The sequence below is a fragment of the Dasypus novemcinctus genome, chromosome 3 (genome assembly GCF_030445035.2).
Source record: "Dasypus novemcinctus isolate mDasNov1 chromosome 3, mDasNov1.1.hap2, whole genome shotgun sequence".
In the NCBI taxonomy this organism is placed as follows: domain Eukaryota; kingdom Metazoa; phylum Chordata; class Mammalia; order Cingulata; family Dasypodidae; genus Dasypus; species Dasypus novemcinctus.
The window spans coordinates 41,421,167-41,437,752 of record NC_080675.1 but is presented as its reverse complement, the minus strand read 5'-3'; positions in this window follow the sequence as shown (position 1 = coordinate 41,437,752).

Genomic DNA, 16,586 nt, shown 5'->3' with positions numbered 1-16,586 from the left:
TCACCATATGGGTCAGGAGGCCCATGGGTTTGAACCCTGGACCTCCCCTGTGGTAGGTAGATGCTCTATCATTTGAGCCAAATCCACTTCCCTGGTTGGTTGTTGATTGCCTGTTTTTTGACAAGTCCCCTCGGGTTCCTCACTCATGAGTCAGATAATCAAGCTTGTTAGAAGGGAAAGCGGTTGTGACTCAACAGATAGAGCATCCACCTACTATATGGAGGGTCCAGGGTTCAATCCCCAGGTCCTCCTGACCCGTGTGGAGCTGGCCCACATGCAGTGCTGCTGCATGCAAGGAGTGCTGTGCCATGCAGGGGTGTCCCCTGCATAGGGGTGACCCATGCACAAGGAGTGTGCCCTGCAAGGAAAGCCACCCTGCGTGAAAAAAGCACAGCCCACCCAGGAGGGGCACTGCACACACAGAGAGCTGACACAGCAAGATGATGCAAAAACAACAAAAAAGTGACACAGTTTCCCGGTGCCGCATGATAAGAATGCAAGCAGGCACAGAAGAACACACAGTGAATGGACACAGAGAGCAGACAATGAGGGTGGGGGCAGGGGGAGATATTAAAAAAAAAAAGTCTTAAAAAAAAAGTTAGATGGAGCAAAAATAACAGTGAACAGTCTCTAAAGACAAGAAGGGGCTACTAGAGGTCGACACAAGAAGTGAATATCAATTGTATCTCATTGTTTATTAGAAGAAATATATAAAGCATGATCCCAAGAATTTGAAAACATGCCATTCTGGGGAAATTTGTTAGCTTACATACCCTTATAGGTGCTTGGTGCTAGCTATTTCATACTCCAAACAAAAAAGTTGGCCACAACTCATCAGTTTCTGTCCCCCATCCTCTGGTTTAGATGTAGGGATGTTTGTAATCCATTTTGAAATGTCACTTGAGGTTTTATCTCTAATCCAATTACAGTAGTGGTTTCTGCTCAATGTCTATTGGTCTCTTAGAGCCTCTTAAACTGATTGTGGATATTAGACTCTCTTACACGCATCAGCCCCAACCCTGCATCACGGACCCCACCCAGCTGCCTCCCAGACTTCTCATCTCACGTGGTGTCCTGGAGCTGGAGCTGCCCTGCTGTCTATCTGGTTGGAAGCTGAAGCTTGCTCGTCAGGCAGCTGATGGAAGCTCCTGAAATAAGACATGAGCATTGGTCATTTTCTCTTGAGCTGTACTTCAGCTGATGGGTCCTACTCACCAACTGCTTGCCTCAGACTGATCCTTCAGTGAATCTCTTCTTTCTGCTCTGCCCTGAACCCACTTCCTAATTTCCCAGTTCCCTTGCCTGGAGTTTCTGATTCAGTGAGCCACCAGGATAACAACCCAGATGACCCCCACCACCACCAACTGCAGACTCTCACATGGCCTCTGGAGGGACTGCCCACAGACTGGGCTGCCAAGGCTGCTCCCGCCTATTCCGGGGCTGTCCGCTCATCCCTGATGCAGAGCTGACCCTGACCTCCTCCATGACTGGCCTCCCAGATGATGACCCCAATCTTGATACTTCTTTTCCCCTGTAGACCTTGACTTCCTATCTCCAAATGGACTACACTGCACTTGCAGCATTACCATCAGCATAATAATAGCTAATGTTTATTGAGCTCTTACCATGTACCAGGCCCTATGCATGTACCAAGTTATTTAATCCTCACCACAACTTTATGAAGAACCCTATGAAGAATGGATACTACCCTATTTTACAGGTGAGGAGCCAGAAGAACAGAGAGATTAAATAACTTATTCAAGGTGAAATAGGTGATATATCATGGCACTGAGGCTTCAAGACACTGTCTTAGTGTCCTAGGGCTGCCATAACAAAGTACTACAAAACGGATGGCTTAAAACAACAGAAAAGTCAAATTTAGGACAGTTTTGGGGGCTAGAAGTTCAAGGTCCATAGGGGAGGATCCTTTCTTACCTCGTCCATACTTCTGGTGGGTTGCTAGTAATCCTTGCACTTCAATCTCTGCCTCAGTCATCACATAGTGTTTTCCCCTGTGTCTGTCTGTCTATGCTCAATTCTCGCCTTCTTAGAAGCACACCAGTCATGTTGAATTAGGAACCACCCTACTCCACTCTGTTCTCATCCTCACTAATAACATCTTCAAAGACCCCTGTTTCTAAATAAGGTCATATTCACAGGCTCGAAGGTTAGGATTTGAACATGTCTTCTTGGGGGCCCAATTCAACCCATAATAGGTGCCATCATCTCCCACCTGGATTACTGCTTACTTACTAGAGTATCCCACCTCCCACTTTACCCTGTTTACAGTCAACTCCCAGTAGCCAGGGTGACCTGCATAAATCAGATCATATTTCACCTCTGCTTGGAAACTTTCAGTGGTTCCAGTAAAGCCAGAAGTCTCACAGAGGCTGACAAGGACCACTTGATCTGACCCTGCTCCTTCTCTGTCCTCATCTCCTGTTATCCTCCCTTCATTTTCTCCTCCTCTCTAGCCATGCTGGACTCCTTACTATTCCTCTAGCTGCCCACCTCCCTGCTTCAGCATCTTTGTATTTGCTATTTTCTCTGCCTGGACTGTTCTTTTCCCTAGATTCTGCCTGGCTCCTTCCCTTCTCAAAGAGGTCTTTGCTGACACCCTTTTATAAAGAAGCTCCCAGTCAGCCACCCTTACCGAAAGTCTTCCTAACTCCCTTATCCAAATTTTCTCCATAAGTTTATCACCAAATAATACATGAGTTATGATTTTTTTTTATTGTTCGTTATCTACTTCTTTCACTGGGAAGAAAGCTGCAGGAAGGCAGAGCCTTTGCTCACTGCTGTGTTCCCATCCCTTGAACAGTACTTAGCATATATTTGTTGAATGAATGAATGAATGAATGAATGAATGAATGAATGAAGGCCATGACTCCTCTCAGGAACTGAGGTTCTGGGGAGACATTAGGCCAACATCCAGATCCCATGTCCCAAACTATGTATGTTCCTAAGCTACCATTCATCTCACAAAATAAGACTTCAGTTTCATTTGGCCACTTACCTCCTAGCACAAAGCCTGACAAACAGGAGCATGTAGCACATATTTCTGAGCTGAGCTCAATTTTCCATTTCCATGGATTGCCTTTTTTTCCTGGTGCTAACTCACCTGTTAAAGGGAGTCCAAAGCTCTTCTGTCTACACATTTACCCCAATTCTAGAAATCAGAGAGTGAGAAGCAGTCACTTGTTCACTAACAACATTTTTGACCACACAGGTCTTACCTTTCAGTCATCAAACCCCTGTCCATGTGTTCATGTGGTCATGGGGTGTTATCTCAGTGGGTGGAGACCCACACAGTAACCAACAACATATTAAATTCCCATCCAAAGGAGTCCTGCTGCATTCTCTAATATAGTGGCAAGAATCTCTAGACTACATAGGCAGTGCCTATTAAAAGAGGACAGACCAATATGCCAGGTCCTTTATATTAATGCTTGTACTAATGAACCTTATTCTTATAAAATGGAAATTTAACCTAGTAATATATATTGCCTAAAAGTTACCTCCTGAAAATGTCCTTGTTACTCAAATGTGGCCTCTCTCTAAGCCAAACTCAACACATAAGCTCACTGCCTTTCCCCCGGCATGGGACATGACTATCAGGGACAGGCCTCCCTGGTACTGAGGAATTATTACCAAGCACCAGTTAGCAATGCAATTGGAAAAAGTTCTTGACCAAAAGGAGGAAATACTAAGTACAAATAAATATTTATGGCTAAAAGAATTCAAAGTGAGCTGAGAGGTCATTCCAAAGGTTAAGCATATGCACATCTCAGGAGAATCTCACTGACTTGCAGTACACAATACCTCAAGCAGGAGCATTCCTGAGGGCTCTAGAGACAGCTGGACCCCAGAGGCAGGGCACACAACCCCAAGAAATCAACACCCTATTGGCGGGCCTTACCTTGGGATATATGACAACCAATTTTCCCAATGTAACAGGCTTAGACTCATTTATAATTTCCCTACACATGGTTCTTCTGCTCCGTTTATTTGAACTTATAATTAGCACTATACACCAGTTAAATATATGTCCCAGAGACTTACATCTTCTGGCTCTTAAATGCTGGTTGAGCCTTGAATCTCAGCAGAGTTGCAGCCAATACCGACTCTCCAGCTCATTGGACTTCCCCAGGACAACTAACAAAAGGATGATCATAGACAATGTCCATCCCCCCAAAAACCAGAGAGTATCTCCAACTCCAAGCAAGACAGTTCTGTCCATCTGCTGCCTGGAATCTAAGCTTCCTCTCAGCTGGAAACAGAGTGGACATCACAATCCTCAAATCCTCAAGACTGAGGTATGAACAAACATAAGGGGGGAATGAAACGATGGACCAAAGTAGAGTTATTATTATCCTAATAATGGAAGAACTTGTAACATTGATATAAAGATAGTGGTCATCAGAGATTCTGAGAGGAAGGGGAGGGAAGAATAAGTGTAACATGGGGCATTTGGGGAACTTTGGAATTGTTCTGCATGATATTGCAATGACAAATACAGACCATCACACATTTTGTCAAAACTTATAAAATTGTACCATGCAAACTGTAAACCACAGTGTAAACTATAGACCATGGTTAGTAGCAATGCTTCAAAATTTGTTCATTGATTCTAACAAGTATGAAATGTTATTAATTAACATTATTAACGATAATGAAATATGTTATTAATGGGGGAAAATGTGAGAAGGGGGGAGGGTAGGGCCTAGGGGAATCCCATAAATATATATTTTTAGGAGGTACTTGGGATTAAACTCAGGACCTTGTACATGGGAAGCAGGCACTCAATCACTGAGCTACATCTGCTCCCTAATGATAGCTGGTTTTTTCATTTGTTTGCTTGTTTGTTTTTAGGAGGTATGGGGGATAGAATCTGGGACCTCATACATGGGAAGCAGGCACCCAACCACTTGAGCTACATTCACTTCCCTCCCCTATATTTTTTTTAATTGAAGTATAGCATTCTTACATGAGCATACATAAACAATAAGTGTATAGTAAAAGTTGTGAACTTAGAAGATAAACATGCATAACATTATATAGGGGTCCCATACATCACCCCTCCACCAACACCTTGCATCATTGCAATACATTTATTACAAACTATGCAAGAACATCATCAAAATATTGCTACTAACTGTAGTTCATATCTTACATTTGGTGTATTTTTCCCCCAACCCACCCTATTATTTTTAAACAAATCAATTTTATTGATGCATATTAATAAAGCATACAATTTATCCAAAATGTACAATTAGTGGTATTTGGTATAATCACATAATTGTGCATTCATCACTTCAATCATTATTAAAGAATTTTTCATTATTTCGATAACAAAAATAAACGAAAAACAGACAAACAAGGAAATTCCTCCCCTCTCAATCTCTGTTTTCCCTGCTCCCTATATTTTTTATGTAACTCTTCTGCAATCTAAAACTTCTTTAAAAATCAAGTTAAAAATTTTTAAAATAAACTTGTCCAGCCCACTGAACATTATTTAAAGTAATAAAACTGGGAAATCTTTGTTGATCTCTCTAAAATATGGTTCCTGTGATCCCAGCCAACGGCCCAGCAGCCTATGCAAGTGGTGCCCAGAGGGTGGCCAGAGCAAGTCCAGACCACTCAGACCTTCATTTTGAATCCACCAGGCTGGTCAATGGGTTTGGGGTCAGAGAAACTGGAACAGCCCTGAGGTTTGAGACCTCTGCAGTAGGAGGTTCTGGGCATGTGTTCCCCCCATCACCATTCTCCAACAGAGAGTAGTTTATTATTTTTTTCATGATTGGCAGCCAGACAGCACGTGTGGTAACCTCATTAGGCCACTGCAAGAGCTTCCTGGAGCAAGGTGAAAGCCTGCCAGTTTAGCAAGGACTTTCGTCTCCAATTTCTGGTCATAAGGGAACTGAGGAAATGGGCCAGAGAGACAAAAGAAGCAAGGGGGTGAGGGAAGTCCCCTCATCTGAATCTTCTCTGAGGCTAGAGAAAAGGAAAAAAAAAAATGTGTTTGACTGGTTTTCTGGTTGCCTTACTAAGTCCTTGACTAATAAGACCTTGGCTTCCAAAAATCTTCTCAAAAGTGGCTCTTTCTCTACTGGGAAACCATGGAGCTGGGTTTGGATAATAGTGTAATAATGGCTGGTACTGCTGACTGAGCATCCGCTATGTGCTGGGCATTATGTCAAGCTGTCCAGATGCATCTCCATAGTGGGAGCTGCTGGGCCCAGGGTAGTCTGCAGGAAAATGCTGATTCAGCAGCCCTAAGAGGATGGATTTCTTCCCTCCAATTTGTAAATGAAGGAGTTAAGTCTCTGAGAGATTACGTGACTTGTCTACATTCATATGGATCTAAATAGTGGGGCCATAATAAGAATTGGGGTCTGATTCCAAAGCTTATACAGTGGAGATCACCAGGTTGCATTATTTCCCCCAGGCTGAGAGTCTACACCAGCTGGTTTGGAGTGAAATGAGCTCAGTTTGTGCTCTTCTGGGTCTCAGGCCCCAGTTGGTAGATTGAACTTGACTACTGAATGCCAAAGCCTTGCCTGGTAGACTCTAGAATGCAGCTCTTCCCCTTCCATCCACACCCCTTTGGTGAGCTGGAACTGTCCTGGAGTGAAAGGTCAGCATCCAGAAACTTCTCTTGCAGCAGCCCCAGAACCCAGGCTGATTCTCAGTAGGCAGCCAAGTACACTATTTGGGCACCTGCAAAGCTTCATCTGATGCTTCGGGCATCAGAAAGCCCCATACTTATGTTTTAGAGTTTGGTGTACTGTTTATTTGGAAAAATTATATATAGGAAGGTATATTAGTCAGGGTTCTGTAAAGAAACAGAATTTCTCTCAAAGGGTTTAACTGAAAAGAATTTAGTGAAGAGACAACTTAGAGATGGGTGGCAGGGTTCAGGGAACCAGCAAGGAGGGTTGTGGCCCCCAGGACCTAGCAACAGCTGGAAGCTGTTACCACCCCAGGGCCTGACGGAACAAAGCAGGGTAAAAGCGTTGCAGGGCCATGGTGGGAGCTGGAACTATAGAGAAGACCACCTGGTGGGAGCAGTGGTCCCAAGGATGCAGCCCCTGCAGAACCAAGGTCCTGAAGCAAGGAGAGGAGAGACCCTCCAACCTCTGACCTCCAGTCAGTGCTTTGCATTAGCTGAACCCAAAAGGAAGCCAGAGGGCAAAGGGAACTGGTGATTCATTTCCTAGCACCCAATCCCAAAGGCCACAGAAAAGGACAGCAGAGCAAGGAGAATGGAACTGAGGGGAGAGGGTAAGTGGAGAAGGACAAGCACAGAAGGGCACCTTAGTTTTATTAGTGCTTAGGATCATTGCACTGCCACCCCCATCCCAGTGGAGCTCAAGGCTTTTGGGGAAGAAGTCAAGTTCCACACTGGAAGGATGAGGCTGCATGAAGCTTTAAAACTTTATTCTAAGGAAAATCTCTTGGCATCCTTTCCAGGACACCTGGTGAGATAGAGACGCTAAAGCCTGGGAGTGACTAGCCCCAAGGGACACACAGAAGAATTCTGAGGGAGAGGCCCAGGCCTTTGCACTACAGGGCTTCTAGAGTAGGAGACATCCTTACCTCTTACCAAGGAGATCGGTACCAGCCTCTGAACTCTACTGCTGCACTGGACAGATTGCAAGTGAGCCCTAGTTTGGGCCATGATTTGGGGCAGGAGGCATGCCGACAGGTGAGCCAGGAGTCAAAGGTGGGCCTTCGCCTGGTTGCTCAGCCCCCATGCAGGGTCCAGGGCTTTTTCTTGAGCTCATTGCTGCTTCAGCACGGCCGCAGCAGATCCCAGTGTGCATATATCTCAAGAGCAAGAGAAGATGTTGTTTTCTTTTATTCAGAAAAAAAAAAATCTGGCTAAAGGAGGAATAACCAGAGCCATTCTGTTTGTGGTTCGCTAAGATTCCCCAGAAAGCAAGCTTGGAAGTCCAGGTCCTGTGTCAAAACTCAAGAGACCAATTCCCTTTCCATGACTTGGATAAACAGAAAAAGCTCACACGCTGACAAAGAGTCATGGAAAAGGAAGCAGAATTTTCAGGTTGGTCCAAGTCTTTTCAGGCCTTGCTCTCTAGCCTAAAAGTCAAAGAGCCCAACTGACCTCCATGATAACTGTGACTGAAGAAGAGATCCAGTGGGGCCGGGAGAGAGCTGGGGAGCCATGCTAGGTTTGTATGTTCTGGGTTAATGGAAACCCAAGGAACTGACTCCTCTCCATGGAATAACTAGAGCAAAGCCACTCAACTTGACCTTCATTGTCCTGAAGCCTTGTCCATGACATTAATCAGTTTGAAAAGTGACCAAGGATGAACCCTTTCTCTCTCTCTCCTTTAATCTAGTTGCTTCCATGGTGAAATGTAAAATTATTATCATTGTGCATCTGATTTTTACTTAAAATGAAAAAAAAAAAATCCTGGGCTGGTCAATTGGTATTCTAAATCACATTTCATAAGCCAGGTTCCTCCATGGTATGCTTTACTTGGTAAGGGAACTACTCCCCAACTTGTAAAAATAAATCACCTCTTTGTTTTATTTTCAAAATTAACCATTTCTAGAAGAAAGTAGATATTTGTCTTAGAAGGACAATGTGTTTCCCTTGCTTTTTCTGCAATCTGTCCTCCAATGTTGGTGAGACTAGGTTGGGACATAAGCAGATTGTCCTAAAATCATGAATGACAATTACAATACTAGCCGCTACCATGCCTGTTGTTTGCCAGGCATGGTGCTAAGCTCCTTATTTATAGCAAGGCTAAGTAATTTGTCCAAGGAGTTAGCCCAGGTCTGTCTGACTACAGAGCCATTCATTCCCTTAGCACTTTAGGGAAAGGCACTCTTACTTCATCTGCCCAGGACCTTCCCTACCACACTGCCCCACCCAAGCATTTTCATCATCATGGAATCCACTTTGTTAGACATTGCTTGGTCCACCTTCCACCTCTGTTTCACAATCCCAGAGCCCCTCTCTAACTCAATCATCACCATGTGCCAGCTATGCCCCAGGTCCCAAGGCTCCTACTCACCAGCCTACCAGGCTTTCATCCCCTTAGAAGATTTCCCTCTCATGTAAGTTGGAGGGAAGATTAGGAAATGAGGGTCCAGCCCTTAACATTTGGAAGTCCTGGCAAGAGTACAATGGAGGTCGAGATCCTTATGTCCAAATAGTCAAAAGATATAAATCAAGCCAAAAAACTATTAAATATATGTTCCAACTTCCTGCATGGACAAATTTGGCCTCAATCTGAAGGCCAAATTTGAATTTAGAATTCATGAACTCCTCAGAGTTCTACACTGGACCATGGAGCACTCCATCCCCTGGCTCCATCCAGCACCATGAGGGATCCTGAGCATGTGCACATGGCCCCTCACCCACATAGCCAGCTTCTACATCCCCCCAAAAGCCACTCCCTGGTCACCTGCTGAGGCCTACAGTGTGGACAGTCTACCCTTATTGGACAGACCAAGAATAGAGATCACACTGGCCTTGGAATCATTCTCAGAGGACCCTTTAGGCAGGGAATTCCAGGATCCAAGTGCCCAAAGCAAGGTCTAACAGTGAAGTGTGTGTGTGGCATCGTGGTGGCTATGTCCCTCCCACCCATGCATGCCTCACCCGTAACTAGGCTGTGGCTAAAGAAAGCTAGAACAGACCCCTAGCAAGTGGACCACAGCATGCCACGTGGGAGTGAGGTTAGCCATTGAAAATGGGGGAAAGAGGTTTTGGAACTCTCCTGGAAAAGTCTTCATGATGTCCAAGCTCCTCGCCAGTCTCTGGCTATGCATTTGCATGAGCTCCACTGACACTCATGTCTCAGAGGTATTTCAGGAGTCACTGTCTCAAGAGCCCCGACACAGTGACACAGTAGGGGGATTGTTTTCCTCCTCTCACACTCCAGACTCTAATCCCCACCAGCCTGTGCCATTGGCTGCCTTCCTTGGCAGGAAGGTGACAAAAGGACATGTCTCTGGAGAGTCAGATCCCTCAGCCAGAATCTTGGGGCCATATAAGCCAATGACAGAGGGTCCCATCCTTCAGGCACTGACCTGTTTTCCTTTCACCTCTAATTGCTGGATGTTGGTGGCATTCACTCAAAGCAGATTCATTAACTCTTCAAAGAGGGCACTATTACCCATCTTAGAGCAAGCCTCTTTTCTTCTCTCCCTCCCCTTCCTCCTGGGCCAGACTTCTCTACTGACCGTTCCCTTGCATTGATTCCCAACACCTACCTTGACTCTGGCCAACTCGCTCCTCCCCACCTCCCTCATCCACTCATTCTGCTCCCTGCTCAGCTGTCCTTCTCACTTCTGTCCAGATCCTTTTCAGCCCTCAAGATCCTCTTTCATGTTTCATCTCCATGAGACTTTTCTCCTACTTCCATGAATGCTTCTCCTCCTTCATCACCTGTGTTTTTTACCACCTGGACCCTCTGTTTGGCCCATGAGTTACATTCATGTTAGCACTTTATACCACATGGTATTATAATTCTCTCATTGTCACATAAGGAAGAGGTCTCAAAGACCACCTAGTCCAACCCTCATCTTTGGATGATGAGGAAACCAAGAGACAAAGTTTTCAGAACTGACCCAAGCTGGACCTGCTGGGTTTGGCAGAACTAGGAATTACACTCAAATCACGCTCAACCTCTTGACCCAATCCAAGACTTTCCCATAACCCGCTGCTGCCTCTCTGCATGGAAGTCTGTGTTGCCCAGAGGATGAGGAGGTCATTAAGGGCAAACCAAATGGGCAAATGATGCCTCCCCATTTATTGGCAGGACAAAGCCCAGAGCTGTATCCCACCTCTGCTTACCACATCTTTTTCTAGTTCTCTGCTATCCATTTTAATAACCACCAGGGAAAAAGGGATTACAGGGGTCACTCAGATTTTCTGAGGGCAGCTCTGATCCCCAACTCTCTGCCCATGGGGAATTTCAGGAACCCCCTTTTCTCTGGAGGTAATAAACCAAATTTCTGCTCCACCATTGCAAAGGAGGAGCTCCCCATGGTTCTCACACTTTCCTCTTGGAGGCACAGAGCGCAGTTTATCAAGTCTCCCCAGGGACCAAGAGCAGCCCCAAGTAGGAGGCTGGGGGCTAGGGCAAGAAGGGGGCTAAGTAGTCAACCGAGGAGTACCGGGAGTGAAGGAGTCTAACTGGGACAGAAGAGTCAGGAACGGTGAGGGACAGGATGACCTGCCCAAAAGAAGGTCCCTAAGTTCCAAGTAAACTCCTCAATGAAAGCTCACCCCTAATAGGGCAGAGCAGAGTTCTTTTCCTCCCTCCCTCTCTGGTTGTCCTTCTCACTGCAAGGAAGAAAAACAGAATAATGAGCCACGTCGGAGTGTGTTACCCGAGCAGCTCTGGAAGGACGCGGCAGGCGCCTGGCTGGGCGGCTGACTTTCTCTGTTTCTGGTAGAGATTTTATAAATATTCAGGGAGTTTGATGGGAGGCTGGTGGTGGGGAGGCAAGAAGAGCTGCAGTGGGGGGAGATAACTCAGTCCCCGGGGGTTCTTGGCCCTCTCTGAGGCCTGCTTTTCATTAGCATCACCAAGGCAACGAGCTCATCTGCTACAGATCCCATCGCGCCCCTGCAAAGCATCCGCGGCACGTTAAGCTTTGTGTTTAATACTGAATCTGCCCCAATCAGTCTTCCTCCAAAATTCTCCCTCATTCCCCCCACTTTGGGAAAGAAGATAATTAAAAGAAAGAGAAAAACTACAATGCCAGCTCTCTAACGCTGGTGTGGAGGGACAGAGCTGCAACAGTCTTGCGCCAAGGGAGGTGATTTGCCCTGAGGTCCGCTCAAGGAGGGGCAGTGAAGAGTCCCGAGCAGGCAGGCTAAGCCCCAGCCTCACTCCAGGTCCACAATTCCTCCTCCGCTTTGCACTGGCAGCCCTGACTCTTGGCTCCTGTCCCCCTGACCTGACCTTTCCCCTCCGCACACACCTTTATTCTTGACCAAGGCAAACATTTGCAGAGTTCCCCTGAACGGCCTGGCTGGTCACTGTGCTGATAAGTTCCAGATGCCCGCTGCCGCGGAGGCCAGTTTGTGTCTCTGGTTTTAACCAAGGTGTCCAGGGTGTTCTAAAGGGATGGAGTCAGGGGAGGTGGCGACTGGCCAGCAGGTAAAAGGAGACCCCAGTGTGCAAGGCTCTGTGGGAGTGCCTCACTGCAAAGAGGTGATGGGTGTCAGCTTCTTAAAGAGGGCCAGGCTGCTGGACAGACCTGGCCGCCGGGGAATGTGCACCCAGGATTTGTAACCCCAGCGCGGCAGCCACGCCCCTCCTGAGCAGTTACCCCAAGGAACTCCAGCTATCCACCTAAAAGTCTGCTGTGAGCTCCGGGGGGCCAGCAGCCGGGACATCCTGCTCTGTGCAGAGGGGGCCCTCGGCAATGTCAAAGGAGCCGGATAGTCACGGTGCCGCGGGGCTGGTGCTGGCCTTTCTGGGTTGTCTTGCTCACCTGTCTTTGTGTCATCGAGCAAATCTGAACCTGAGCCTCTCCCAAACCCTCCTCTCTGTGGAATCTGATCACCCCAGCCCTCCCGAAAGATTTGTACTCAGAGTCCTTGGGCCAGCCCTGGGGAAACACAGACCCCAGGCTGTTTAGCAAGGCTAGGACTAAAAAGCAGTCAAAGCTGGAGGAGAAGAACACCCCCCCACACACCGCCTTCCTTCCCCCCAGAACAAACGGAGCAGAACCAGGAACCCAAGTTATTTGGGCTCAGACGAAAGCAACCCCTTGCTGTCTTGCTTCTTGTTTCCACTTTCCCCCCAGAGATTGGCCCTTGAGGAGCAAACCCACAGTTCCTCTGCTGGTCTGAGCAGGAAATTCCCATCAGCTTGAGGGACAGACCATATGGGGGAGATTTCATCACATCCATCCCCCTGAGATACAGAATCATATCAAAGTCTTATCCCAGTCCCTGGAGAGCAGTCTTTCTCGGCAGGCCGCTTCTGTGCTTGCTTACACAGGCCCCTGCCAGCTTCTTACCTTAATGGGATGTTGGATTTTCAACAGTCAGCCAATTAATAGTGAGGAGTGAGGCAATTAACAATAAGTAGATGCATAGCGGAGCTGACTGGCCAGCGCGGTGCGGTTTGGGGATCTGTTCTGGTGGGAAAGCTGCTTTGAGGAGGCAGAGAAGTGCCGGCCCAGCCGGCAAAAATTAGCAGGACCGATAAGATGGTGGAAGATTCTGCTGCTCCAGCGGTAGGCCTGGGCCCTGCACATGGGTATCGCCCGGGGCATGTTACAGCCACAGCATCTCAGGCACTTTAACAAGATGCCCAGGGGGTTTGTTGCACATTAGGGTTTGAGATTCTGGAGCAACAGAGAAGAACTCTGATCTCATAGATTCTAAATCCAGCTCTGCCACACAGTGTGGCATTAGGTCAGTTAAGCCCCCCTGTCTGAGCTTTGCTTCCCTCACCTTTAAAGCAAAAGCGATGTAACCATTCATAAGAGGTTGACATGAAGCCGGAGCGCAGCCCCAGCAGGCTCCTACCCTAGTATTAATAAACAGCAGCAGCACAGAGTCAGTTAATATCCTTTGTGCCACCAAATCGGCTACCCAGGAGATGGGGCTTTGGCCACTCTTCTTGCCATTTCACTTTTCTGGGGGATTTATAGTCCCCTCACCACGAACCCTGCAGCCAACGGTGGTAGCCTTTCATCTCCACTTGCCATGTGTGAAATAAGGCTCATGCTTGCCCTCCAAGGGGCCGTGCTGTCTCATGGCAGAGTAGTGCTCTGCGGGGGTGAACCTGGATGGATGTGGACAGGTCAGTCAGGCCGGGAGGAGGGCGGTTCTGGGAAGAGGAGATGCAACCTCTGACTCTTGGAAGGAAGCCTTCTACATGTCACTGTCACCATCACCCACAGGAGGTAGGAGAGAGTCTGGATTTCATTTCTTTTACCATCCGTGTCCTTCCTTGAGAGGCAGAAAGGAGGCCCATAGAATTCAGCTGCCTTCGTGGGCTGGAGTTTTAACTCACTTCCTTTGCTGCCGTTCCCCCCCTGCTTGCCCAAGTAAGGGCAGCAGAACTCTGGGATGGACGCTACCCAGGGCCTGCTGGTCCGCGAGGTCTCCTTGCTCTCTGGGATGCCTTCACGAGCTGCTTTCCCCACGGGGCTTTGCTGAAACTGCTTTTCGCGTTAGTTTTGGGGGAAAGGCAGAGGAGGAGCCCCTGGGTGTTCCTTGGAATGTACTGGCGGGGGTTCCTTGGGAGCGGCTTTCAATCTCGCTAAGCCTTGGTTTCCTCTCGCATGAGCATGCTAACGCGGAACCTCCCTGAAGAGGACCATGCAAGTCTCTACCCATCCCAGGGATGGCAGGCTTGCTGGAGGATTAACCGAGGTGATAAAACGCACAGGGTACAGAACGCGGTCTGGGGTGGATGAATGTTAGTGGCTGTTCTTGCAAAATTGTTAGATGAGGCAGGCCTTGGACCGTTTTAGGCTGAAAAATCGTCCTGCAGCCCCCCGACATGTGCCAACAGCGCACACAGCCTCCCCTCTCCTGCGCGGGGCCCCCACTGACCCTCCCCTCCCCCACCTTCACTTTTCCTCTCCACAGCTGCTGGAGTTGAGACATGGCTCATCAGGCAACCCCAGTGAGTTAGAGCTTTAAATAAATACTTGCTCAAAATTGCTGTCACATCTCGGCCGCAGGCTCCTCCCGACCTGGGGACGTCTCTCCCTCCCCCTTCCCGCTGCTGCTGGAAGGCAGGCGGGGGCCATTGGAGGAGCACGTAGGCTGGCCCCAGGGACCCTGCACGGGGCGTTGAGGGTAGTCCTGATCCAGCACAGACTCTCCTCTTCCTGGGTTTGTTAGAAGCCTGACCAGGCCCCAAGTCTTATGACTTCCACAGATGTTTCTGCTTAAGGAGCCCTGGCATCTTTATGGCCTGTTTTTTCCATTCTTGCCTCTCTTCCTCTGTCCCAGCAGCCCTGAATGCAATTTGGACTTCATTTTCTTTCTAATGGCTGCAAGGATAGACAGGATTTTTATTTTGTTCTTTTTCGGTTCCTTCCTTTTCCTTTGCTCTTCAAGGGACACACACACACACACAAATTTCATATGCATTCAGATTTGTGCTCATGGTGCAGATTTGTTAATATTGCACAAGCATTTGCTTTTGCTTCAGACCCAGCCACATTTCAAAGCCTCCCTCCCTGCCTCCCACGCTACTCAAGGCCATCACCTTTTTCTTTAATTAAAGAAGCATTAGATTACATAAATATTACATCGAAAATATAAGGGATTCCCATATATCCCCTGCCCCCCCCCAAAATACTTTTCCCCATGAACATCTTTCATTAGTGTGGTACATTTGTTACAATTGATGAACACATATTGAAGCATTGCTGCTAACCATGGTCTGTAGTTTGCATTATAGTTTATACTTTGCACTGCACCATTTTATAGATTTTGACAAAATGTGTAATAGGCTGTATCCATCATTGCAATGTCATGCAGAACAATTCCAATGTCCCCAAAATCTTACACCTATTCTTCCCTCTCCCTCCCCTCAGAACCTCTGATGACAACTGCCTTTATATCAATGTTATAAGTTCTTCCATTACTAGAATAATGTCTACTTTAGTCCATAATTGCATCCCCCCCTTATGTTTGTTCACTCCTCAATCTTGAGGATTTTGGAATGGTGATGTTCACTCTGTTTCCAATTGAGAGAGGGCTTAGATTCCATGGGGCAGATGGATGGAACTGTCTTGCTTGCAGTTATAGATACTCTTTGTTTTTGGGGGATGGGCATTGCCTATAATCATTCTTTTGTTAGTTGTCCTGGGTGAGTTCAGTGAACTGGAGTGTAGGTGTTGGCTGCAACTCTGCTGAGATTCAGGACTCGCCCATCATATGATAAGCCAGAAGATTTAAGTCTCTGGGACACATATTTAACAAGTATAGTGCTAATTATAAGTTCAAATAAAAGGGGCAGAAGAACCATGTGTAGGAAAATTATAAATGAGTCTAATTCCTTACATTAGGGGGATAGGTTATCATATATTCCAAGATAAGGTCCACTGATAGAGTGCCAAATTCCTAGGATTGTCTGCCCTACCTATAGTGTCTAGATATCTTTAGAGCCCTCAGGAGTCCCACTGTTTGAGGCACTGTTTACTGTGGTAGACAGTGAGATCCTCCTGAGACATGCATAGGCATAACCTCTGGAATGACCTCCTGACTCACTTTGAAATCTCTTGCTACAAAAACTCATTTGTGTTTACTATTTCCTCCTTTTGATCTAGGTCTTTTTTCCAAATGCTTTGTTAGTTGGTGCTTGGTAATAATCCTTTGGTGCCAAGGAGGCTCATCCTCGGGAGTCATGTCCTATGCCAGGGAGAAGATAGTGACTTTATATGCTGAGTTTGGTTTAGAGAGAGGCCACATTTAAGCAACAAGGAGGCTTTCAGGAGGTAGCTATTAGGTAGTATATAATACTAGGCTAATTTTCAATTTCACAAGAATGAGGTTCATAAGTACAAGCATCAATTTCAGTGGCCTAGTGCACTGGTGTGTCCTTCTTTGCTAGGCACTGCCC